Source organism: Bicyclus anynana, chromosome 26, assembly GCF_947172395.1.
Source record: "Bicyclus anynana chromosome 26, ilBicAnyn1.1, whole genome shotgun sequence".
Taxonomy (NCBI): domain Eukaryota; kingdom Metazoa; phylum Arthropoda; class Insecta; order Lepidoptera; family Nymphalidae; genus Bicyclus; species Bicyclus anynana.
In genome coordinates, this window is record NC_069108.1 from 5,601,335 (window position 1) to 5,627,219 (window position 25,885).

Sequence of the window (25,885 nt, forward strand, 5' to 3'; positions counted from 1 at the left end):
CTTGAACGTTGTCCTCTAGGTCCCTTTTCTCATACAGTTCTCTAAAGAAATTAGTTGCCTGATCTATTATGTCTTTTCTACATTTTGTTTCTTCCGAATTTGTTTCTAATTTTTGAATCCATTGTTTATGTAAGCTCAGCTCCTTGAATGCTCTCTTTGTGCTCCTGAACTTAGTTATGTTTTGTGTAATGATGTTCTGTCTATGAATTTTGTAGTCTTTTTTTATTTCTTTGTTTGTTTGCTTAAATAGTCGTGCAAGTTCCATTTTTGTCTCTTTAGTTTTATTTTTTGTCCATATAAGTTCAGTGCGTCTTTTTATTAATGATACAGTGCTGTCACTAAATATTTTATATTTCTTCTTTCTCTTTTCGGTCATTTTTAAAGTTGCACATGATGTTAGTGCTTTTTCTAGAGAGTCATAGTAGTCTTGTACATTCAGAGTTTTTTCTAGTTTTTCTTCAAATTTGTAAGTTTCAAGTTTATTTATGTATGCATTAATATCAAATTGTGTAAGTAAGGCATTTGGAGTTGATTTGAAATCCCTTCTGCTTATTTTCGGAAAACGTAGGCTTACTGTAGCTCTTAAGAGTCTATGATCAGAAGAATAGTTCATTTTATTCAGTATCTCGAAGTTCGTTATTAATTTTGAATTGTTAGTCATAATGAAGTCAATTTCGTTCCTGTATTTGTGATCTGGGGATTCCCAAGTCCATTTTTTGCTTGTTTTCTTTTTAAAATATGTGTTCATTATCGCCAATCTGTATTCAAAGGCATATTCTAGTAATCTCGTGCCTCTTTCGTTTCTTTCTCCGTAACCGTATTTCCCCATAATAGGGTACTCCTCAGTTTTAGGCTGCCCTATTTTGGCATTAAAGTCGCCAATTACTAGAACTTTTTCATCAGCTAGTTCGTGTGCTTTTCTAAGATCATTGTACAGTTTTTGAATTTCTTCTTCATTTGAGTTTTCTGTAGGTGCATAAACTTGGATAACCGATAAGTTAAGGTCTTCAAACTTCAGTTGCAATAATGCTACTCTTTCTGAGATGCCAATGAAGTTGGTTATGTGGTCTTTCAGAGATTTTTTTATCATGAACCCCACCCCATATAATCCTTTAGTTTGTCCAATATAGCATAAAATACAATCATCGTACTCTTCGATATTACAACCCATTCTTCTTACTTCCGAGAGTCCTATTATATCGTAATTTACTTTTTCCAATGCATATGTTAATTCCAGGTATTTTTCGGTTGATGACAGAGATCTTATATTGTATGTACAAATTTTTAAACTATTCTCTTTTAGCTTCTTAGTTTTATTTTTGGAAAGAGGGTAATGGTCTACTTTCCCACGAGGACCAGTCGGCTTGGGAAATGGTTTAATTTTGTTAGTGGATTGCTGTTTATTTATATTATTTGTTTTGTTCCGGTGGCTGATGACATTATCCTATGAGCTGCGTTCGGATGTTAGTGTAGATGATGTCAGGGAGTTACTTCTACCTCTCATTATGTCGAACGCATTCACTCTGTTTGTTTTTGAGGTTATATGTTGTTTTCTTGGCAGTTGTAAGTTGTTGTTTGGTGAGTTAGATTCCTGTCTTTTACGTTTTTCTACATTTGATGTTCCTTCACCTTCCTTGATAATAAGCTTATCATACTTTATGATCGCCCAATTGCCTTTATTTCTTTCTTCTATTAATTCTGTTTGCAGTTCTCTTCTTTTTAACAGAACTTCCTTGGGGAAGTCCTCTGAAATATATCCATCTTTAAGTTTCTTTCTGTTTAATATTATTTCATTTTTCTTCCAACCATTTACAAATGATATGATAATTGGTTTTACTCTTGTATCTTTGATGTCTTTTTTCCCTATTCGGTGTATGTTGTCGATATCTCTATTTTCCAGTGAAATGTTGAGATCATTTTTTATTTTTTCTACTGTTACAGTCATGAGTTCTCTAGACGTTTTCTCATTTTCCTGAAGACCGTGAATGATGATATTATTTTTCCTCTTAAATTTTTCAAAGTTTGCGATTTTTTCCTTCAAATTACTGTTTTCTGCTTTGAGTTCTTTTATGTCAGTTAACAACGGAAATATCTTCTCATCCATCTTTGATATAATTTCTTTTGTTTGGTTGGCCATTTCTATTTTCATTTTTTCAAAAAGATCTTGAATTAGATTTGCATTTTCCATGATAAAATTACTACGTGGAACGGAACGTAAGAATCTCTCGCCGATAGCTTTAAATATCTTTTATAGTAGATAAATAAATAAATAAATAATTCCACTTTCTCTTTTGTTGTTTTCGTATTTGACGAAATGACGAATGTTAACTGTACGTCTATTATTTTCTTTGTCTACGAATCACCGTGGAGCACTTACTATTATTATCTGTCCAATATGTTGAATGTGGTAATGTTGGCCACAAAAGGGCTAGAACTCAGAGCCGGAAACTTGGTAAATGGTTATGTTGGTCATACGTTTCTGTCAGACAACTTCAATTGTTTATGGTTTATTATGACAGTTTAATAATGGCCGATAACCTCCAATTGTATAATTTGTTGTAATTCAAACTTCGTTTCTGTACTTTTAGCACTAATTTCACTCAGATTTCACTTCGTATGAGTACTTCGTTACTTTATTCTCAAGTTGCGAGTGTTATTGTGGAAATTTCGTAAGTATTTACACTGATGTTAAATTAAAAACTGAGAGAAAAAATAGCAAAGTGTCACTTGTTTGCACTGCCGACCGGAAGTCATTATTATATTATCACCATTATCTTAAGTTTATTATTACCTGACGTTTCAAAAGAGCTAGTAAACTAAGCCTATTTGAAATAAATGAATTTTGACTTTGACAATGACTTTGACTACAGCCTTTCTTGATAAGTACTGTTTACCAACAAATAAATTAGAAATGAAGGTTGAAAACGCATGTCATTTCATAACTTATTTGTTTTAAATTATGTGGTTTGTATAAAAAATGTTATATAAAATATATTAAACATATCTAATTGTTCTAAGCTTATTAATCATTTTTTTTTATTAATTTAAGAACATGTTAATTATAATTATTATTATTTGTGAAATGACTAGTGATTTATACCTCATTTTTAATTTGTTTGTTGGTAAACAGTTATCATCTCCTTACCCCTATCCTTAACCACTTAAGTGGGGTCGGAAAAATATGTCAATCTTTTCCATTCGTCTCTATTACTCGTCAACTCATCATCCACTCCTTTTACACACATGTCCTCTTTCACACAATCCAACCATCTCTTCTTTGGCCTTCCTCTCCTCTTATGACCTTCCACTTGCACATTCAACATTTTCCTAGTAATATGACTTTCCTCTCTACGCATTACATGTCCATTCCAAGTTAACCTTCTACTCCTCAATTTTTCTGTCACTGGCGCCACCTTCAGACTTCCTCTTATATCGTTATCAACCCATATTCGGCTCACTGCTGAGCTCGAGTCTCCTCTCAGAATGAGAGGGGTTAGGCCAATAGCCCACCACGCTGGCCCAATGCGGATTGGCAGACTTCACACACGCAGAGAATTAAGAAAATTCTCTGGTGTGCAGGTTTCCTCACGATGTTTTCCTTCACCGTTTGAGACACGTGATATATAATTTCTTAAAATGCATACAACTGAAAAGTTGGAGGTGCATGCCCCGGACCGAATTCGAACCCACACCCTCCGGAATCGGAGGCAGAGATCATATCCACTAGGCTATCACGGTCTTATATACTCATTCCTTATTTATTTATTTATAAACAGTATGTATTTATAAATAGTACTCATCAAAAAAGGCTCTAGTATAAATATTGTCTACAATATCTAGTTTTGTGTTTAAGATGGGTAAAAATGTAAGTAAACACAAAATTTTGCATGTGTGTGTAGTGCAGTCGCTAAATGCGATTAATTTTTTTCGGTGATTTTGTAGGCACGTAACATGTCTAATAGTAAAAAAATCGTTGACAGAGGTCGAACCCACGACCTTTATATTAAGCTAGGCATTACGTATACAATACACACAAAGAAGCAAGGAAGATTCCCTACTCTTGATAAAAAAAATGTTTTTATAGCCAAGGCTGTACCGAGAGGCAGTAAAAAAATACAATAATTTTAACTTATTTTTATTTAGCAAGGTCGTATAAAATGTGATTTTTATCTCAAACATTTAAAAAATAAAAATCCCTTTTCCGTCCAAACGTGAAACAAAAAAAAATGAGAACAAAAAATATACATATTTACAAATTGTCAGTTCCCTCTTTTTTATTCTTGACAAGTTAGCCCTTCACTACAATCTCATCTGATAGTAAGTAATGATGCAGTTTAAGATGGAAGCGGGCTAACTTGTTAGGAGGATGAAAATCCACACTCCTTGCGGTTTCTACACAACATCGTACCGGAACGCTAAATCGCTTGGCGGTACGTCTTTGCCGGTAGGGTGGTAACTGGCCACGGCCAAAGCCTCCCACCAGCCAGACCTGGACCAATTAAGAAAATCTCAATATGCCCAGCTGGAGATCGAACCCAGGACCTCCGTTTTGTAATTCCAGCGCGCATACCACTGCGCCACGGAGGCCGTCCCTCTCCAGTATCGAAGTGCTTTTTTACCCGCAGTTATCAAATAATAATAAATTGTAAATTATATACTTAGAAGGCCTCCCTTCTCCCTCTTGGATAAACCATGAAAAAAAACCAAAATATGACATATATGACAAGGCCACAGTTCTCTTCTCCAGTATTGTGGATATTTTTTTAAACGCAATTTTAACTCGTTTTTAATGACAATTAATTAACAAATAATAATAATAATTCATCATACATTGGACATTTTAACCCTTCTCTTGGATAAACCAGAAAAAAAAAACAAAAGACTTAAGTACAAAAATACAAGGCCAGTGTGCAGTATCAAAGTTCTTTTTTTTTAAATTGCAATAAATATAATTCTTAACGTCAAAAGCAACTAACATTTAAGATTAATAACAATCCAATAATTTACATTTTTATACAAATATATTTTACATTTTTCTTATAAGGTTTATCAAGGCCAACAAATAATTAAAATTATACTTATATTTACGTAAAATGCATGATTTTTTCCCTTCTCTCAGTTGGACTAAAAAAACCGGAAAAGTATGAGCCCTACTCACTCACCGAGGTATCCGTACAAATCATTCCTCGCCATAAATCGAAAACATCATAAAAATCTATATTTTTATAATTCGAATTCTATACATTTATTAGCTATTTGAGATTTTACTTATACCATTTGTAACAACAAACGTTACCGTGGCATAGAGTACTACTAGCGCCATCTAGAATTTATACTTATAATACGAATTCTATACATTTTGTACATTGAAGATATTTTGAAAATTTTTGTTGGGGGGCATTATACATATAATCGATACTGAAGCTAAATTTTTTTTTTTGATTTTTTGTCTGTTTTGTGTTTTGAGGCATCACGCTGAAAATACTTAATGAATTCAAATGAATCTTGGCACGGTTTAAGACCATTTTATGACACAGCATACAAAAATACATACAACCCTAAATTTTCACCCCTCTACGATCAACCCTTATATTTTATTTGTTAATTAAAAACTATACATACAAATGATTTGTAACTAAAACGTAGTCAATTTGAGCTTTATTGTTATTGTATAAAGTTCATATTAATAATAATTAGAAAACGGGGTAGGGGTAGGGTAGGGGTAGGGTAGGGTAGGGGTAGGGTAAGGGTAGGGGTAGGGTAGGGGTAGGGTAGGGGTAGGGTAGGGGTAGGGTAGGGGTAGGGTAGCGGTAGTTGAAAGTTTACATCGAGTTTCACGCGGACGAAGTCGCGGGCATCCGCTAGTATGTTGATAAATGTTTCAAGTATCTAGAATTTAATTTTTTCTGATGACTAGACTGATTTGGTATTCGATTTCATTATTTCACTAGAGTATAACAAGATTTATGATAATAATAAAAAAAGCTTGATTTTACATGCAATTTTTTTTGTCGTACCTATTATTAAGAGCGCGCAGCGCGTCGGTACGATATGGATAAAATTCGAAGCGCAAACGAAACGCCGAATTATAACTTTCACGTGAGTGAAAAAAGCACGGAGCGATTGACGCGCGACGCAAATTTTATGACGTGAGCGCCAAAACCATTTTTACCTAATTGCAAGTAAATTAAACATCATAACGAAAAGCCATGTTCAAGATATATACCTAATTTTCTATACAAAACAAATATTTAAGAAAATAAGTTTGCTTTTCCTGAGATTGAAAGCAAAATGTGAGCGAAACATGTATTTTTCAAAAAAATAAACTATCGAGAAAAGTTTTACATACTGTGTATTTTGTATTATCATAACGAAGCTAACACTTTGAAATATCATTTACCCAAATATCAGGCTCCTAACTTTTCCAGAATATGAGAGTCAGAACCATTTGTAACCACCAAATTACATATTGCACACTCTTAAGTACTGAGGCAAAACCTTCAATAATGTAGGGTGTCCGTCCTTTCTACCCAGATGTCCGGCCAAACTGGCCAGTCTGTCCGGCTATTAGGTTTGGCGACCTGGCAACCCTAACTGGGATTGCTAGTGATTTTTAAGAGAGTAGGATTTGGGATCGCGTGTTAGATATCCATTACTAATTGCATAATTAACTTGTAAATCGAGTAACGAGTAATTAACTCTAACTTACCTAATTAAGTATGTATTGTCATGTCGATTGACTCCCCCGTTGGTCTATTGGTTAACCCATCGTTTCCCAAAGTGGTCCAGGTAGACCCTACGTTGACGTGACAAAAAAATAGGGGTTCACGATTCGTAAACGGGGGTCCACGAAAATGTATCTGGTTTAATACCGAATGGGGAGTTTTCTAAATATAATAATAGTGAATTGATTGTTTCCTTGTGCTGTGACTAGATATCAAAAAATAAAGTTGGCTGAAATAACTTTTTGCTTGGACAATTTTAATGACTTTTTGGTATCCAATCAATCAATTAATTAATTAATTTAGTAATCAATTCTTACTATATATTTTTTAACTGTATTTCGTGGTGGCTGTTGATCCAGCTGCAACTTAACATATGTGAATCTATCTATAAAATCACAGTTTTGTCAAATTTTGAATAGAAATTTAGCAGGGGGTCCACCGTAACTAGTCAAATTAGGAAGTGGTCTATGAGAAAAAATACTTTGGGAACCTCTGGTTAACCTATATGGCTTTGTACCATAGAGGAATTAAATATGGAGATGTATCGCACTTTAATTCTGCAACAGAATTAACATTACTAAATATATTGTGTCTTTACACTACACACAACTATATAGGGTATGTAGGAGAAACCAGGAAAAATGTTCGACGTACCTTGTATTGCTGGCGCTGTCGTCTTTCCGGGGTACCCCTCTGTTAGTAGATAGCTGCAGGCTTGGCAATTTCAAATAATGGCTGGCACGATACGATTGATGAATAGGATATCATCAATATTTGAATCACTTGTCTTATTTAGAATGTAATGATACTATGAAGAACGCCGACTTGCCGCGTTGAGCGTTTGAAGAAGAAGAAGGCTCTTGTCTGACAAGCGACAGCTGACAGCGTGTGAGGAGACGTCGGAACAAATTTCCTGATTTGTGTCATATAAGATTCTATACATTGTCTATACTTGTGATGACACTATGAAATAGGAAAGTCTACGGAACAGGGTACTTGAAAAAATAAATAGTTACCTATGCAGTATCAAAGTAATTAAAATAATTCCGACTATCCATGTAACACACGCCTTTAACTAACCTTGCATTTTAAAATATGTAATCGTAGTGGTTAGACTGTCGATATCGACGAGATGTTGCAACTGGCACTCCGCACATCACTAGTAAGCTGCTTCATGATATTTGTCAGTTATAAGTTTGGCTAGGTCATAATAAAAGAATGCGATTTATGGGACACAATTTAAGATCTATTTACCTAATAAATATTTTTTACTCCGAAAATATTCGTTTTAGAACACATGCTTAGACATTTTTATTTTAATTAATTTTCCTATAAAGAATATAACCCTAGAGTTACGGAAAATACTCCCGAGCACCCTGTATATTTGTTTCGCAATACACACACGTGTAATTTTTACACAGACCAACAATCACATCGTTACACAGAATATTCGATTACTTAATCGAAATTTTGGCGAGGCAACCTATGCGTTTTCAGTTCTGTTTGGTATATTCTTTTACCTAGTAAACGTTTTTTTTTTTTTTTAATAACAGACGAGGGAAGTTGACTAAAAATTTTCAGTTGAAATTTAATATGTTTTTTATTGTTTGATCACAATTTTCAATATTTTTTTCTAATCACAAATAAATAACAGGGTGTTCGGGAGTATTTCCCATAACTCTGGGGTTATATTCTTTACCGAAAATTAATTAAAAATGTTCAAGGAACATGTGTTCTAAAATTAATATTTTAGGGGTAAATAATATTTCTTTCGTAAATAGACCTTAAAATGTGTTCCTTATACGCATCCTTTTATTGATGACGTAGCCAAATTTTAAAATGCAAGAATAGATAAAGGCGTGTGTTACATGGATAGTCGGAATTATTTGAATTACTCTGTATGAGAACATGAAAAGTTTTTTTTTTAGTTGAAAAAATATTATTTAAGCAGTTCGGCTCCTATAAGTGGACTCGTCAACACCTTGAAGTTATGGGAAAATAGTGGACCTCCGCGACTTCGTCCGCGTGGAATTCAGTTTTTCACAAATCCCGCGGGAACCATGGATTTCCCGGGATGAAAAGTAGCCTATGTGTTAATCCAGAGTAAAATCCATTTCCATTCCAAATTTCAGCCAAATCACTTCGGTAGCCGCAGCGTAAAAGTGAAACAAACATACTTACACACACACAAACTTTCGCCTTTATAATATGTTATCGCCGTTTAGTGTTGGAAATAGTAGTCTGTGACGGATGTGACGTCGCTCGATCTCGTGTTGGCTTCAGTGTGCTCGTGGCGTTCGAGCCGTCCACATCTCTTGTTGTGTAATTCTTTATGGGTTACTTGGGATAGTCGGGGAGAGTGACTTGAGTGGAAAAGGGGAGTGTTTGATATCAGTCAAAGGATCCTATAACCCTACATACATCGTTCACAAGTGCGTGACTCGACTCAAGGTCATTCTCTGCCATTCTAGGGTCTTATTTTGGTTACAGTTTGATTTGTTAATTAAATTGTCCTGACAAGTGTTGTGAATCATAACCTTTGCTCGACATTAGTTTTCTTATATTTGTAATCACTTTTGAGTCCTATAATAAATATTAGTGTGAAACTCCCGAGCACCCTGTATATTTATAATAACGGATCTCGTGCCATATTCGTGACGCGTGAAGGTATCAGCATTATTCCATTAAGATAAACGTAGTAAAACAGTTTCACTAATTGCATAAATTGCGTGCAAATCTAATTAACATTTAAATTAACTATTACCTAATGAATTACCTATTGTATTTTATTCTTCATGTTGCTAAATCGCGTGGGGGTATTTTAAGAATGTTTTTTTTTTTATTCTTTACAAGTTAGCCCTTGACTGCAATCTCACCTGTTGGTAAGTGCCGATGCAATCTAAGTTGGAAGCGGACTAACTTGTTAAGAGGAGGATGAAAATCCACATCCCTTTCGATTTCTTCACGACATCGTACCGGAACGTAAATCGCTTGGCGGTACGTCTTTGTCGATAGACAAAGGGTAGTGTCGTAGGGTGGTAACTAGCCACGGCCGAAGCCTCCCACCAGCCAGACCTGGACCAATTAAGAAAACCTCAATCGGCCCAGCCGGGGATGAACACAGGACCTCCGTCTTGTAAATCCACCGCGCTTACCACTGCGCCACGAAGGCCGTCAAAATGATTAGGTAAAGTAAGAATGTTTGCCATATCTTTTTATACCTCCTAAATCCAGCCCTTTCGCAAAACCCGTTCTTAGCGGAGCTCTACTATCTATAAACTACCTCCCTGCCAAATTTCATCTTTGTACGTCAAACAGTTTTTGAGATTTCGTGACTTTTCGCATTTATAATAATATTATAAGGCGGAAAGATTTGATTCTTTGAAACTACTGGATCGATTTTGAAAATTCTTTCACTGTTGTGAAACTACACTGTCCCTGAGTGCTATAGGCTATATTATATTCCTACGGGAACGGGAACCACGCGGGTGAAACCGAGCGGCGTCTTTGTAATCAATATCGACCCATATTTGGCTAGCTGCTGAGCTCTAGTCTGCTCTCAGAATGAGAGGGGTTAGGCCAATAGTCCACCACGCTGGCCCAATGCGGATTGGCAGACTTCACACACGCAGAGAATTAGGAAAATTCTCTGGTATGCAGGTTTCCTCACGATGTTTTTCCTTCACCGTTTGAGACACGTGATATTTAGGTAATTTCTTAATATTCACATATCTGTGTTGGATGTCCATGCCCCGGACCGGATTCGAACCCAAACCCACTGGGCTATCACGGCTTTTTATCCACTATATTTTTTTGGATTATGAAATATTATGCAACATCATCATCATCATATTAGCCGATTGACGTCCACTGCAGGACATTGGCCAGGCTTATTTTCTTTACCGCCAACCCACAATGAAGCAGCGTGGTGGGTCTAAATCTCCAAACCACCTCTCCTATAAAAGGAGGTAAGGCCCTATAATGGATCGTTATATTTTTTTTTAAAGACAACAGACTTCAGAACATTTACGTACCGACGAAACTAAAAAGGGAAAAATAACATTATAAAATTTATATGGGACCTAATTCGAATTATATTTCTTCCCTTTCTAAATAAAAAAAAATATTAAAATCTATTCAGTAAAAATATTAACTATTCAGTAAAAAGTTCATACATAAAAAAATATATATACATGTCGAATTGTTAAAACTTCTCTCTGTTTTCGTTGGTTGAAATTGATCAAAGATCGTAAATTCTAGGTCGAAAACTATCTAACTCGAACTTCGTCTATACTTAGATTAAAGGCTATATTCATCTATATATAGATTATCGGCTAAGGCTCATTTTCGGCCTTACATATTAAGTGGGTCAAAATTGGTTCCGGTGAAAGGGTCCACTGTTACCCGAGCAGTTTGACAACGCGCAAGGTTACCTCCTTTTACACGCACCGTGAAACTTTTAAGGTCCGTTTATATGTACAGACATTTAGCGTGCCAGACACGTGCCGTGGCAGACAAAATAATATTCTTCTATACAGATATTCAAAATAATATTCCTCACGATGTTTTCCTTCACCGTGTGAGACACGTGATATTTAATTTCTTAAAATGCACACAACTGAAAAGTTGGATTGGTTGCATGCCTCGGATCGGAATCGAACCCACACCCTCCATCACCCACTGGGCTATAGGTAATGTCACGGAACATTAAATACATATTTTCTGTCAGTAATGTTAGGTACAGTGGGCAATCAAATAAGCATCAAGATCACGGTCACGCATTCACCTTCGCGGTTATCGCTGGAGGTCGATGACCTACATTGGTGGTTGGTACACTCGAGCGCAAATTAGTACATCGCTACCATAGATAAAGTAATAGAAATGGCGTGTTTGCTTTACTATAGACACAGATAACATAATATGTAAGTATAGATATGTTACGTGTGTACAAAATCACCGTAAAAAGTGATCCGAATTTATTTAGCTATCCCACTGAGCACACACATGCACAATTTTGTTTTTACTTACATTATATATTTATGTATAAATATATAGTTTTTACACTTCCTGAACACACAACTCGACATTGTAGACAATATTTAGGTATTATTTGTTTAAATAACTTAATATCACCGTTGATTTAAATAAGACATAGTATTTGATGACTTCAGCTCAGTTGTTTGTTAGGCAGCGTGGACACCGTCACACTGCCAGTGGAGGTAGTTATTTTGTACAATATTTTTTTGTGTTGTCATTATTGTTTATCATAAATTGTTTAGTAGAGAATATGTCGGGCAGGGAAGGTGAGTATTTATGCATTATGAAACGATCCTTTAAACCTACTCAGTTGTTTGTTAGGCAGCGTAGACAGCGTTAACGCTGCCAGTCACGTTAGTGATTTTCTGCAATAATTTTTTGTGTTGTTTTTATTGATCATAAACTGTTTAGTGGAGAACATATCAGCTAGGGAAGGTGAGTATTTATACATTTTGAAACGATCCTTTAAACCTACTCAGTTGTTTGTTATGCAGCGTAGACAGCATTAACGCTGCCAGTCACGTCAGTGATTTTAGGGCATAGAGAACATGTCGGGCAGGGAAGGTGAGTGTCGATGCATCCTAATGGGATCCCTTAAACCTACTCCTAAGGTCACAAGTCCTGGGACCTGCTCGAGATGTTTCCTCTAAGAACATGTCGGGCAGGGAAGGTAAGTGTTGATGCAGTCTAAGGGGATCCCTTAAACCTACTCCTAAGGTCACAAGTCCTGGGACCTGCTCGAGATGTTTCCTCTACCACAAAATAATGGTACAATCACTATCGCTGCTACACGTCACATCACAACAGTCGTCGATCGTAGATCGTTAGATGGGCCTCAAAGTGTCGCGGAATTGTCATTGGTTTCGCACATTGAGTACGTCATCACTCGTAACACATTTCTCTTTATTCTGTGGCTTATGTTTTTACATTTCCAAAATGAACTCGAAGGCATAATTAAGGGATTAAAATAAAAAAAAACAGTAAATATTTTTTTCAGTCCACGTCCACTCACAGCATGCGCTTGTTACGGACTATGATGAGATGTGTGTGCACGTCTTTGGGTAATGACATAAAATTGTGCGCTCTTTAGTATGGAGGGGCCCATCTAACGATTTATATCGATGACAACAGTGCGTAATGTTTTCAATCAATTTTAAATCTGTACACGGATGCAATAAAAATGTTCATTAAAATTTATTGTCAATTGTTATCAGTACAATAGGTTATTATTATATCAATATATAGATAACGTTATCTCTAATAGTAATTTAGTAGTTATTATGAAAAAAAAAAACAGACTTTTTTGGCTACTTCAAATCAACCTTGGCCAGTGGCGTGCACTTCATAGATGCATAAACGCAATGCATGCCCTGAGGAATCATTACGTACCTGATATGGAGGTGAAATTTTCTATTTTGTACAATTATAGTGCATACCCTAGTTAAAAACCTTATGCACGCCACTGCTGTAGGGTCATGTCTCTCTCCTTATTAAGTCCCATTTACCCTTCTGAACGTAGTGGCGTTCATAGAGCTCTTGACTAGAATAGGCATCATACAAATTGCACAATACAGAAAATTCCTTCGCCAATACAGGTTTGCAATGACTCATCAGGGTATACATTTTTCAATCTATGAAGCGAACGCCACTGTTATGAAGATACCGTTGTTTGAAGTCTTAGATGAATTAGATAGGGACTTGACTCAATGGCGTTGTCACTCTGTCTGATCAACGATCTAACGCGTTAAAATTATTTGTTTAAATAACGATCTTTGTTGACCACTAGTAACATTGAGATGCGGAAATTTCCTCTTTTGAGCGCCTGATTTTTCATGACCTGGTAACACATCTACAGTATCGTTTGTCAACTACCCTATTTATTGATCCGTGGATGTTACGTTATATTTCGTCGTTATCAACCCATATTCGGCTCACTGCTGAGCTCGAGTCTCCTCTCAGAATGAGAGGGGTTAGGCCAATAGTCCACCACGCTGGCCCAATGCGGATTGGCAGACTGTACACACGCAGAGAATTAAGAAAATTCTCTGGTATGCAGGTTTCCTCACGATGTTTTCCTTCACCGTTAGACACGTGATATTTAATTTCTTAAAATGCACACAACTGAAAAGTTGGAGGTGCACGCCCCTGACCGGATTCGAACCCACACTTTCCGGAATCGAAGGCAGAGGTCATATCCACTGGGCTATCACGGCTACGTTATATTTAACGGACTTGTATTGACTTTAGTAGCTTTATAAGCCTACTGTAGGCCTCTTTTTATAAGAGAATATTTTTAATGAAGACTTTTAGCTTAGTTTATTTTGGACAGTCGCTTAAAATAGTCTGAAGAGATGCCCCAGTTGCGATCAAGAGTTTTGACCCTCTTAGTAGTGCTCGTGACTGAAATAACTTGATAAAAGACAACCCCTCGATCTAACCCAACCCCTTCGGAATCAGTGGTGTGCATAAGGCTTTAAACTAGGTTCTATACGTACAGATTGTACAAAAAGAAAAAATCCTCTTCCAATCTTCATCATCAATCATCATCATCATCATCATCATCATCATCATCATCACTATTGACGGCCTCCGTGGCGCAGTATGTGCGGTGGATTTACAAGACGGAGGTCCTGGGTTCGATCCCTGGCTGGGCAGATTGAGGTTTTATTAATTGGTCCAGGTCTGGCTGGTGGGAGGCTTCAACCGTGGCAAGTTACCACCCTACCGACAAAGACGTACCGCAAAGCGATTTGGCGTTCCGGTACGATGTCGTGTAGAAACCGAAAGGAGTGTGGATTTCATCCTACTCTTAACAAGTTAGCCCGCTTCCATCTTAGATTACATCATCACTTACCATCAGGTGGGATTGTAGTAAGGGCTAACTTGTAGAGAATAAAAAAAAATCATCATCATCAGCCGATAGACGTCCACTGCTGGACATGCCTCTTGCATGGACCTCCAACGGTCGGTTTTTATTTGCATAGTGCAAACACCTGTGATCTTAGGTCAACGTCACACTTTACTTACGAGTATATTATAGACTAAGAGCCAGTGAACTCCAGACCTTCGTCATTTCATAAAAGCTGAAAGTTTGTCAACTCATGCTCTTACCATAAGTAAGTGCGGTAGCCAATTATGGAGCTTTTTTTTATATTTTTTACAAGTTAGCCCTTGACTACAATCTCACTGGTAAGTGATGATGCAATCTAAGATGGAAGCGGACTAACTTGTTAGGAGGAAAATGAAATCCACACCCCTTTCGGTTTCTACACGACGTCGTACTGGAACGCTAAATCGCTTTGCGGTACGTCTTTGTCGGTAGGGTGGTAACTAGCCACGGCCAAAGCCTCCCACCAGCCAGACCTGGACTAATTAAGAAAATCTCAATCGGTCTACTACTACACGAAATTAATATTATTTATATTAAATTTGATATGAGCCAACTATCCTATTGGCTATTGTATTTACTTACTAGCGGACGCCCGCGACTTCGTCCGCGTGAATCTCGATGTAAACTTTCAACTATCTACCCTAACCCACCCTACCATACCCTACCTCACAATAAAGCTCAAATTGACTACGTTTTAGTTAGAAAACAATGGTATGGGAAAAAGAAAAGGGCTTATTTTTATGGTTTTTCCAGCAATTATTCGAATTTTTCTCGCCGTAAAAACCATCCTAGAACTTTAACAAACATTTTAAACAAAAAGAATTGACCAAATTGGTCCAGGCGTTGTTGAGTTATGCGCTTACCAACGCATTTTGCGATTCATTTTTATATTATAGAAGATGGTAGTAGCATGAGCTGACAAACTTTTACACGAAATTAATATTATTTATATTAAATTTGATATGAGCCAAATATCCTATTGGCTATTGTATTTACTTATGGTAGTAGCATGAGCTGACAAACTTTCAGCGTTTATAAAATTACGAAGGTCTGGCGGTCGCTGGCTCTCTGTCTATTACTTTGTAAAGCGCTATTATTAAATCAGTGACGTAAAATAAATATATTATACTATAGAAGTACATACTATACTTCTATACTATGTCTATACTAATACTTTTATTCTATACTAATATTATAGAGAGGTAAAGTTTTGGTATTGTATGGGTCTGTCTGGATCTACTGAATCGATTGTGAAAACTCTTTTACCACTAGAAAGTCACGTTATTTGTGAGTGTCTTATATATGACTGTGGTTTTAGGGAGAAGATATATGTGAAAGAAAATAAGAAGTTTTCTTTTATCCATAAAAAGTACACAGGTTAAAATGAAATTTTAAAATAATATGTAGGTAGTAAAAAAGGCAACTTTCTTACTACATATTTGAAAAGGAATATCGGTGTAAAAAGTATTGGGGGGGTGATTTGGGTAAAAAACAGTTGTTACCCTGTTCATAGGGGTGATAAAATTGAAAGTGTGGAACAACTGGCATAGGTGTTTCATATTAAGGGAATGTTTAATTGAATATGAAATTTCGAAATGGGCACATGTCTGAAAATTTCAAAATTTCCAGGAATTAAAAAAAAACTAGTTATTTTCCTAACCAGTGTGTAATTTGTAAAATTAACTATTGTGTTACATTTTAATAATAATAATAATAATTAATAATAATTTATTTTATTTCAGAATTACAAATCCATATATTGTTAGTATATTAGTAGGTGACATTTTCATCTTACTTATTAAATTAAATTAGTAGTTTGTAACATTGGAATTTTTTTAATTGGAATTTTGGTGTTGATTGTTAGCCTTCAAAAATTACCTAAATTATTTATTTTAATATTAATCTAAATATGTTATTGGATATTTTACATTTGTGAGATGTAAGTATGTACAGAATCATCATCTCCTTACCCTTATCCCATTTAAGTGGGGTCGGAAAAATATGTCAATCATTTCCATTCGTCTCTATTACTCGTCAACTCATCATCCACTCCTTTTACACACATGTCCTCTTTCACACAATCCAACCATCTCTTCTTTGGCCTTCCTCTCCTCTTATGTCCTTCCACTTGCACATTCAACATTTTTCTACTAATATGACTTTCCTTCCTACGTATTACATGTCCATACCAAGCTAACCTTCTACTCCTCAATTTTTTAGTCTTTAAGTATGTACAGAACATCCGACGAAAATTACTAAAATTATTTATTTTTAATTTAATCTATATAGGTTATTAGATATTTTATATTTGTTAAATGTATGTTCAGAATGTCTGACGAAAATTACTAAAATTATTTATTTTTAATTTAATCTATATATGTATGTAATTAGATATTTTATATTTGTGAGATGTATGTACAGAATATCCGACATACTGTGCCCTTATTCAATTAATGTATTATTATTATTATTATATTATTATTTTTTTTATAAATAAATAAAAATAAAAAATAAAATAAAATCTGTTTATTTCAGGCCATTGACCCATATAGTTAGTTAGTTAGGGATGATGAATGTTTTTAAAATTGTATATAAATGTATGCTAATAGTAAAGCAATTTTGTAAAAGTAACAGGGTATCTGCTATGATTACTTTCGTACGATAAAAGATTTTTAATACATTTTGAAATTTTATAATCTCATTTATTTTGCAAATATCCGGACAATCTTTGCTTTTTATGTATAAATTAGTTAACATTGACCCTATTTACCCGAATGTATCATAAAAATCAATATATTCAAATCTAGTCATCATCCCCATTATGACACTGCTTACCTTTACTCAAACCCGTATGTGCCGCGTACCTTAGCCCGCGATGACGTCACTCGCGGTCCGGCGCTCCGGCGGCCATCACGCGATACCACACCATCTTCCTCGACCAATCACGTGTCTCCGGCGTCTGCCGCGCGTTCGCGGTAAACCGTAAACACGCTTGCGCATTCGAATTTTGAAATACTTTTATTTTTTTTTTACCGTCTCGGAATCCTGCATATTTGCAATACATTTATGCACAGATCCGCATCGTACGTATCGAATGGAGTTTAGTATTTTTTTCTTTTTATAGAATTGCATATAACTGCGTCCATTGATCTGCATCGTACTCATAGCATCGAACGTATTTTCTCTACCGCAAAATTAAAAATCCGTTTGATGCGATGTATCCGATACGTACTTTTGTTGCGTTTTAACGACCTCCGTGGCGCAGTGGTATGCGCAGTGGATTTACAAAACGGAGGTCCTGGGTTCGATCCCCGGCTGGGCAGATTGAGATTTTATTAATTGGTCCATTGGTCTGGATGGTGGCAGGCTTCAGTCGTGGCGTTAGCACCCTACCGGCAAAGACGTAGAGCCAAGCGATTTATTGTTCCGATACGATGTCGTGTAGAAACCGAAAGGAGTGTGGATTTTCATCCTCCTCGTAACAAGTTAGCCCGCTGCCATCTTAGATTGCATCATCACTTACCATCAAGTTAGATTGTAGTCAAGGGCTAACTAGTAAAGATTAAAAAAAAATTATTGTATAGAAAGTCATATTAGTGAGTCCACTGATCCGCATCATTCGGATAGCATCGAACGCATTTTATTTATCGCAAAATTAAAAATCCGTTTGATGCACCTTAAAAAATCGTTTCTGTATTCGATTTTCGTATTTAATTATCACCATTAATGACATAACTTGACCACAGTATAACCAGTAGGATGACTTCATACTAGAGGTCGAAACGCGAGCTATACCTACGCACCCCGAACGTGGGGTGATCGTAGGGTGAAGGCAGTCGCGACTGTGCCGCGGTGACGAACGCACAGTGTATTGGATTTTTAATTATGACGACTAGGAAAAAAAGCCTCGCATCTCGTGGGCTATTATTTTTATAAAGTTTGATTAATATTTTGTATTCTAAAGGCATAATTTAAAAAAAATATATAAATAAATGCTTAAATAATAAAATTGTGTAAATAGGTAAATGACGAAAACGGTAATATAATATTATTAAATAATTATTTATTTACTTCTTCATTTAGGTTGTTTTCTTTGATTATTATGTAATACATAGATTTAAATCTTATGACATATATGTTTTGTATACCTGTATTTTAATGTCATAAAGAAGTTAAGTAAAGAAGTTGTTTGAATTTAACAACATCTGCTCATACTTTAATGTATTTGAATAAAAAGAGTAAAGAGCCGGCTGATATTAATATACCTATCCAGATTTTTTTAGTAAACTAGCGAACCCGGTCAGGATCAATTTTTTATCGTTTATTCTATTGTGTGTGTTATTACATAAGGGATTAAAGTGCTAACATAATGTGCTAGTGTGGTGGTAATACCTAGATGGCTTCACCAAAATAAATATATGAAGGTCCTTCAAGATCATTAATTAGTATCAGCCTTATTTAAATCTACCAATCAAAAAACAACACGCATTTTATTGATCACTTCCTATTTTACTACAATTTACAAAGTATTTTATTTGTTTATTTAAAAAAAAAGTATATTTACAATCACAAAACTAAATGGAAACACAAAGTTGGCAAATGTAATTAAAATGCTGCAAGCGGACAGCCCTATCACATGTTTACGGAGCGCGCGGCTGTAGGTATTTATTTCAAAAATACGGCCGAGTTATTATACTGCTTGTTATATCTACTGTGACTTGACTTAGCTAAGCTTAATTTGCAATAAACTTTGATTAATATATAATCAAAAGGCAATAAATATGATATACTAAGCTTAATCTAAAATTAATTGCTCTTCGTTAGTCTCGCTAAAACTCGAAACGGCTGGATGGATTTATTTTATCTTGGTCTTGAAATGTTCGTGGTGGTATAGGGAAGATTTTAAAGGTAAGAAAAAAATTAGAACAATTACCGGGAAAGCCATACAAACAACCCTTTTCTATTTCCTGTACAAACGTTAGGGGTAGGGTAGGGAAGGGATAAGGAAGAAGTGCACATAAGTCAATGCGAAGCTTGACTGGGTCCGCTAGTTTGAAATAAATGAATTTGAACTTGACTTTGATTTCTAACCGAAGGTTAGTCGGAATACAGCATTGCTCATTGACAGGAGACTAAATATAAGCATAGAAGTACTTCTCCGAAAGGGCTGTCTCAAAAAGCTCTAGTAAGTACTTTTTTTTTAGCTCTTGACTACAATCTCACCTGTTGGTAAGTGATGATGCAATCTAAGATGGAAGCGGGCTAACTTGTTAGGAGTAGGACGAAAATCCACATCCATTTCGGTTTCTGCTCGACGTCGTACCGTACGTCTTTGTAGGTAGGGTGGTGGCTAGCCACGGCCGAAACCTCCCACCAGCCAGACCTCGACTAATTAAAAATCGAACCGGGTCGAACCCAGGACCTCCGTCTTGTTTATCTACCGCGCATACCACTGCGCCACGGAGGCCGTCTTTGGACATAGGTATTGAAATTCCAAGCTCTCGATTAATTATAATACTCATCACCAAGCCATATTTGGCTCACTGCTGAGCTCGAGTCTTCTCTCAGATTGAGAGGGGTTAGGCCAAAAGTCCACTACGCCGGCCCAATACGGATTGGCAGACTTCACACACGCAGATAATTAAGAAAATTCTCTGGTATGCAGGTTTCCTCACGACGTTTTCCTTCACCGTTTGACACACGTGATATTTAATTTCTTAAAATGCACACAACTGAAAAGTTGGAGGTGCATGCCCCGGACCGGATTCGAACCCTCACCTCGAACACCTCCGGATTCGGCGGCATAGGTCATATCCAGTAGGCTATCACGACTATTATAATACTGCCGCGAGTTAATTACTTTGAGATACAATCTATAATCATGATTAATATATTTTTTGGACATAATAGTAGGTACTGTAATTTCTTGCGGTTTGAGATAAACAGCGAATGTTTTTATATTCACTACTAGCAGTCGCCCCGCGGTTTCATCTGCTTAGTAACCGTTCCCGAGGGAATACGGGGATAAAACATAACCTATCATGTGGCGGAGTTTTCTTTCTTATAGGTAAATAACTGTAAATTCTGTATAAGAATTGCATAAATTTGTAAATACCTTTGTATATATGATATAATTTTATTTTTAATATTTTTTCTTCTCACGTTGTTATTCTTTAGTATGGTATTTTATTGTCTTTCCCTTTTTATTTTAGTTAATTGTAATGTACTATTTTAAGTTTAAGTTATTATTATTGTTTATTTTAGTTAATAAGGTTGTTGTGTGCTGTGTTTGTGGCGGCATCTGGTCAACGGTTCCAACTGAAAACCAGCGCTGCATGCTCTTTTTATTTAAAGAGTATGTAGCATTATGCTGAGTTGGATCCGTTTACTGGGTTGTGCCACACATCGCAGGATATTGTTATAGAACAAATTGTGTTGTGTGGCATAATTCACTAATAAAGCTTTTTTCTTTCTTTCTTCTTTCTTTCTATGACACTCGCAAATAACGTGGCTTTCAGTGGTGATTATTTTTTAAAACGGTTCATTATATCTAAAGATTAACCCCTACAATACGAAAAACTTTACTTCTTATAATATTAGTATAGTATATTTTTTTCATTTAAAACAAGTTGGTTACGTATTTTTTTGTTATTTTTCTTTTAAATTTTTTTTAGAAGTGTATGGTGGTTTTTGCGATTTTGAGTTTTTGAGATGTTCATTATATCTAAAGATTACCTATTATAATATCAGTAATAATTTTACTAATATTATAATAGGTAATATTTATATAAAAAATATTAATTTTTTTTTTAATATATGGTAAAGATTTTACTATTGTACTTTACTCGTTGGTTACGCTTTTTTGTTATTTTTCGTAGAATTGTATGGTTTTTGCGATTTTGAGTTTTTGATATGAATGAAAAGTAAAACATAGTAGGTACGATTTAATTATATAGATTTACTGAACCGATTTCGAAAATAACATAAAATTGAAAATTTTGAAAACCCCCGAAGGTCGTGAAATTATTAATTACACTCTCGATCAAGTCATCAATTTTCTCTTTCAGTGCGCTTTCATTTGAGACCGCACTCGATTATATTTGCAGACATTCGGTTATTCTTTCCCCCTTTTAACTCCCAGAATTTTTAAACGGCTCAACCGATTTTCATCAAACATGTTTTTTTTTTTTTTTTTTTTTTTTTTCCGGTAGGGTGGTAACTAGCCACGGCCGAAGCCTCCCACCAGCCAGACGTGGACAAATTGAGAAAATCTCAATCTGCCCAGCTGGGGATCGAACCCAGGACCTCCGTCTTGTAAATCCACCGCGCATACCACTGCGCCACGGAGGCCGTCAAAAACACTGAGAACACTCGCACATAATAATCGCGCATATAAATTGATTTCGCTTCATCCGTTCGGGAGTTATGGAGCCATATAGATATATAGACACGTCAAACTTATAACCCCTCGTTTTGGTTAACTAAAAAAACGGGGTGAAATTGTCAAGTTGAATACGTCAAAGCGAAGCTTGACTAGATCAACTAGCTAGCTAAGTAACGATATATAATTGTAGTAAAAAACTACATATTTTTATAGTACGAGATCCGGTATAAGTAATATATAACCTCATCTGTTATTTATTTGGTATAACAAATACATGATAGATAATAATCACATTGACACATTGAAAATAGGTTGCCCAGTAAAATTGCGCCTGCTAAATGAATTTTTTTATGAAATTTATTCAATCTATTCTCTGTTTATTTAATAAAAATCGTACACTAGTTAAAAATATACCCAACATAATTTAAAAAGGAAAGGTTGCCTGCTTTCACACTGCAACTGAAGAGTTGCAAGATATAAACAGTTATGTAATCTCAATACTCTCATAAGTTATTTAGTCGTATTTGTCAAATGAAAGCTTATTTTATGCTTAATTTGACTGTATTTTTTGCCTTTGATCTAGTACATGGTTTCCTAGATTTTGTATAAAAAAAAGTGTTTAGGCCGAATTTATTAGACAACGTATTTGCAATGTGTCTCTATGGACATTATTTATCATATAATACTTATCACTAACTAGCGGACGCCCGCGACTTCGTAAAAATCGATGTCAATTTTCAACCTCTATTTCACATACTATTTTGCATGCTGTGTTAACTCGGCGAATATATATCATACTAATATAAAATATAATATTATCTCTCCCCGATAATGTAGCATTCTACTGGTGAAAGAATTTTTGAAATCGGACCAGTAGTTTCGAAGATTACCCCATTTAAAAAATGTGACAAACTTACAAACTTTACCTCTTTATAATATTAGTATAGATATACAGGGTGATTCGGACTTTAGTGCGGACATTTTTTTTCGTGGTTCTGTATCATTAATAGAACATAAATCTACAAACAGTTCGATACATTTTATGTAATTTTTTTTTTCAATTTATGTCTCAGAAATAACAAAATAATGGACACATTCCCAAACAAACTGCGCAACTGCTGGCGGCACTTTGTATGACGCCGACAAAGAAATACCGGCAGTAGTCATATCGCTTCGGCTTCGGCTGACGGGGGTGGCAGGGGTGAGGGGATCGAAAAATCCCTGAGGACGCCTGCCGAATTGCCGATGGGCGACCAGTGACAGACAATCTGCCGTCGCTTGCGCATTTAAGTCGAATCATCCTTTAATGCAAAAGTTTGCGTAATAATAATCATCATTTGTATTTCATTATTCCAATCGAAAGTTTATAATTTTTATTATTACTACGCATTATTGATGGTCCTAAGCCCAATAAAGTATGAAGGAAAAATCGATACTCAACTCAAAAGTGACGACCTTTAATTATTATAAAAAATAATAGGTACAAAAATAAACGTAGAAAGGTCAACGGCCCTCGGCGCGGGCGCTCGCTAACCTATAATAGTACCTACCAGCTGATTTTGTAGTTGCCTATTACTGTGCTATTACTTAGTACAGCGATAGGGTGACCCTCAAATTCTGTTTAAATGTTTAAACTTTAGCTAACGATAACTTTGTTATTGTTGAGTTAAAAAAAAAAAGAAAAAATACGTGTTCATTAAATTTTGTTTATGTACAAAATATAAAAATATCCGTACTTGAAAAAATTTCTTCCTGTAGATAAATAACAGATGAGGGAATATATTTCGAATGTCGGATCTTAGACCATTATATCTTGACCCTCGATCTTTGCCACTGAGGTGACTACAATGCACATGTGACCTTGTATATTCTTACTGCATACATCGTTCATTAGTCGTTACATAGTAAAGAAAATTTATGCATTTGTACAAAAATAACTGTATTTCAACCAGGAGGATTGAGGACCTTAGAGCTCACCAGTTGTCTTCAGGTCACGGCTTCCAACTATAGCAAAAACATTACCCTCCTTCTTACGCAGTCGGGTAAAAAGTGTCGTTACAACTTTTTGGTCTTAATTTTTTCCGTGTAACCCCCTTTCGCAAAGCGCGATAAGGAACTTCGTTCCAAAAAATTCAACCGACTTCAATAACATAAAACTTACCGATATAACATCGTATTATGTTCTATCTACTGATCAGTTTGAAGGCGGTGCTAAACCGGTGTCGGTTATTTAAGCCGTTTCAAGGGTTACATGAAAGAACACTGTCTGAAATCCTTTATCATTATGATATTCTGACATGGCTTGAATTAATACATCACAGGGTTATTACTTTTGTTATCATCTAACATAGTTATTTCACCGAAATGACCTTGACTGCGCCATTTTCATAAAGTGGCAGTGATTTTTTTGTTTTTACGATCGTCTAACATGTGTATTTCAACGAAATTACGTAAATACCCTTTTTTGTTAAAATAGTTATTACTTGTTACTGCCACTAGGTACTATAGTAATGCCAGTTTACGTTAAATGACCATAATTATGTCATTTCGTTGAAAACACAATTTTAGATGATTGCAAAAACGAAAATACGACGAAAAACGATGTAGTGACTAATTATTTGAATTACACTGAGATACATAATAACCCTTCTGAAAAATACTCTATTAAAGGTCGTCTTATAGACAGGATATACGACCAGAAGCAATTTTAAAGTCGTTTCATCGTCAAAACTTGGTTCCAAAGGCTACAAACTGCTACTAAACATTATAGTAATGTCTTGTTAATAAAACTCATATAAATAATTACATATTATAATAATCAATTTACAGATCGTTGAACGCGGCCTAATATAAATTATTCATGTTTATTTTGTATATTTACTGACGCGGTCAAAGACTTTAATGTATTGAAATATGATATTGTATTTCGGCCATCGATATAATACTACTAGATTGTTGTTAAGTTAAAAAACAGCACCACGGAATAGGGGCACAAATCGACTTGTGCCCCTATTCCTATTTGAAATTTCTATATTGTTGGAAATAGTAGTCTGGGGCGGATATGACGTCGCTCGGTTTCGTGTTGGCTCGTGCCGACGCTAGGTGGCGCGACTTGTTTCGTAATGAGTAGGGATTTAGAGAGGGGTAGCGATCACTTGGCGGGAACGACTTGCGATGTAAGTATGTTGGAAATAGTAGTATGGGACGGATATGACGTCGCTCGATCTCGTGTTGGCTCGTGCCGACGCTAGGTGGCGCGACTTGTTTCGTGAAGAGTAGGGAGTTAGAGAGGGGTGGCGATCAGTTGGCAGAAACGACTTGCGATATTAGGCGCACCTCGACCGGTCGGCTTCATTGCGTGTGTTGTTGTGTAATTCTTTATAGGTTACTTGTGATAGGTGGGGAGAGTGACTTGAGTGGAAAAGGGGAGTGGTGGTTAACTGTTAAAGACGTCTTTAACCCTACACACAGCGTTCACAAGTGCGTGACTCCACTGACGGCCTCCGTGACGCAGTGGTATGCCCCGTGGATTTGCAAGACGGAAGTCCTGGGGTCGTACCACGGCTGGGCCGATTTTACATGTAGTGGGTTCTTTGAAAAAATTTTTTTTAGGGTTCCGTCTTCAAGGAACCCTTATAGTTTCTCTATGTCTGCGGTTTAGCTCAGAGACTATTACTACGTAGAAAGCTGTTTTTAGCATGAGTATGCAAATTAAAAATGTCGACACAGATATAAAATGAGATTTTATATATTAAAAACTGGCGGACGCCCGCGACTTCGTCCGCGTGAAATTCGATGTAAACTTTCAACTACCTCTACCCTATCCCTACTCTACCCTATCCGTAAAAA

General features: G+C 35.8%; 1 protein-coding gene across 1 annotated transcript in view; it reads left to right on the forward strand.

Moving 5' to 3' along the window:
- LOC112054577 (ATP-citrate synthase) overlaps positions 1-25,885 on the forward strand; it is a 77,797-nt gene that overhangs the window by 10,497 nt on the left and 41,415 nt on the right. The gene's annotated exons all lie outside the window — the stretch shown is intronic.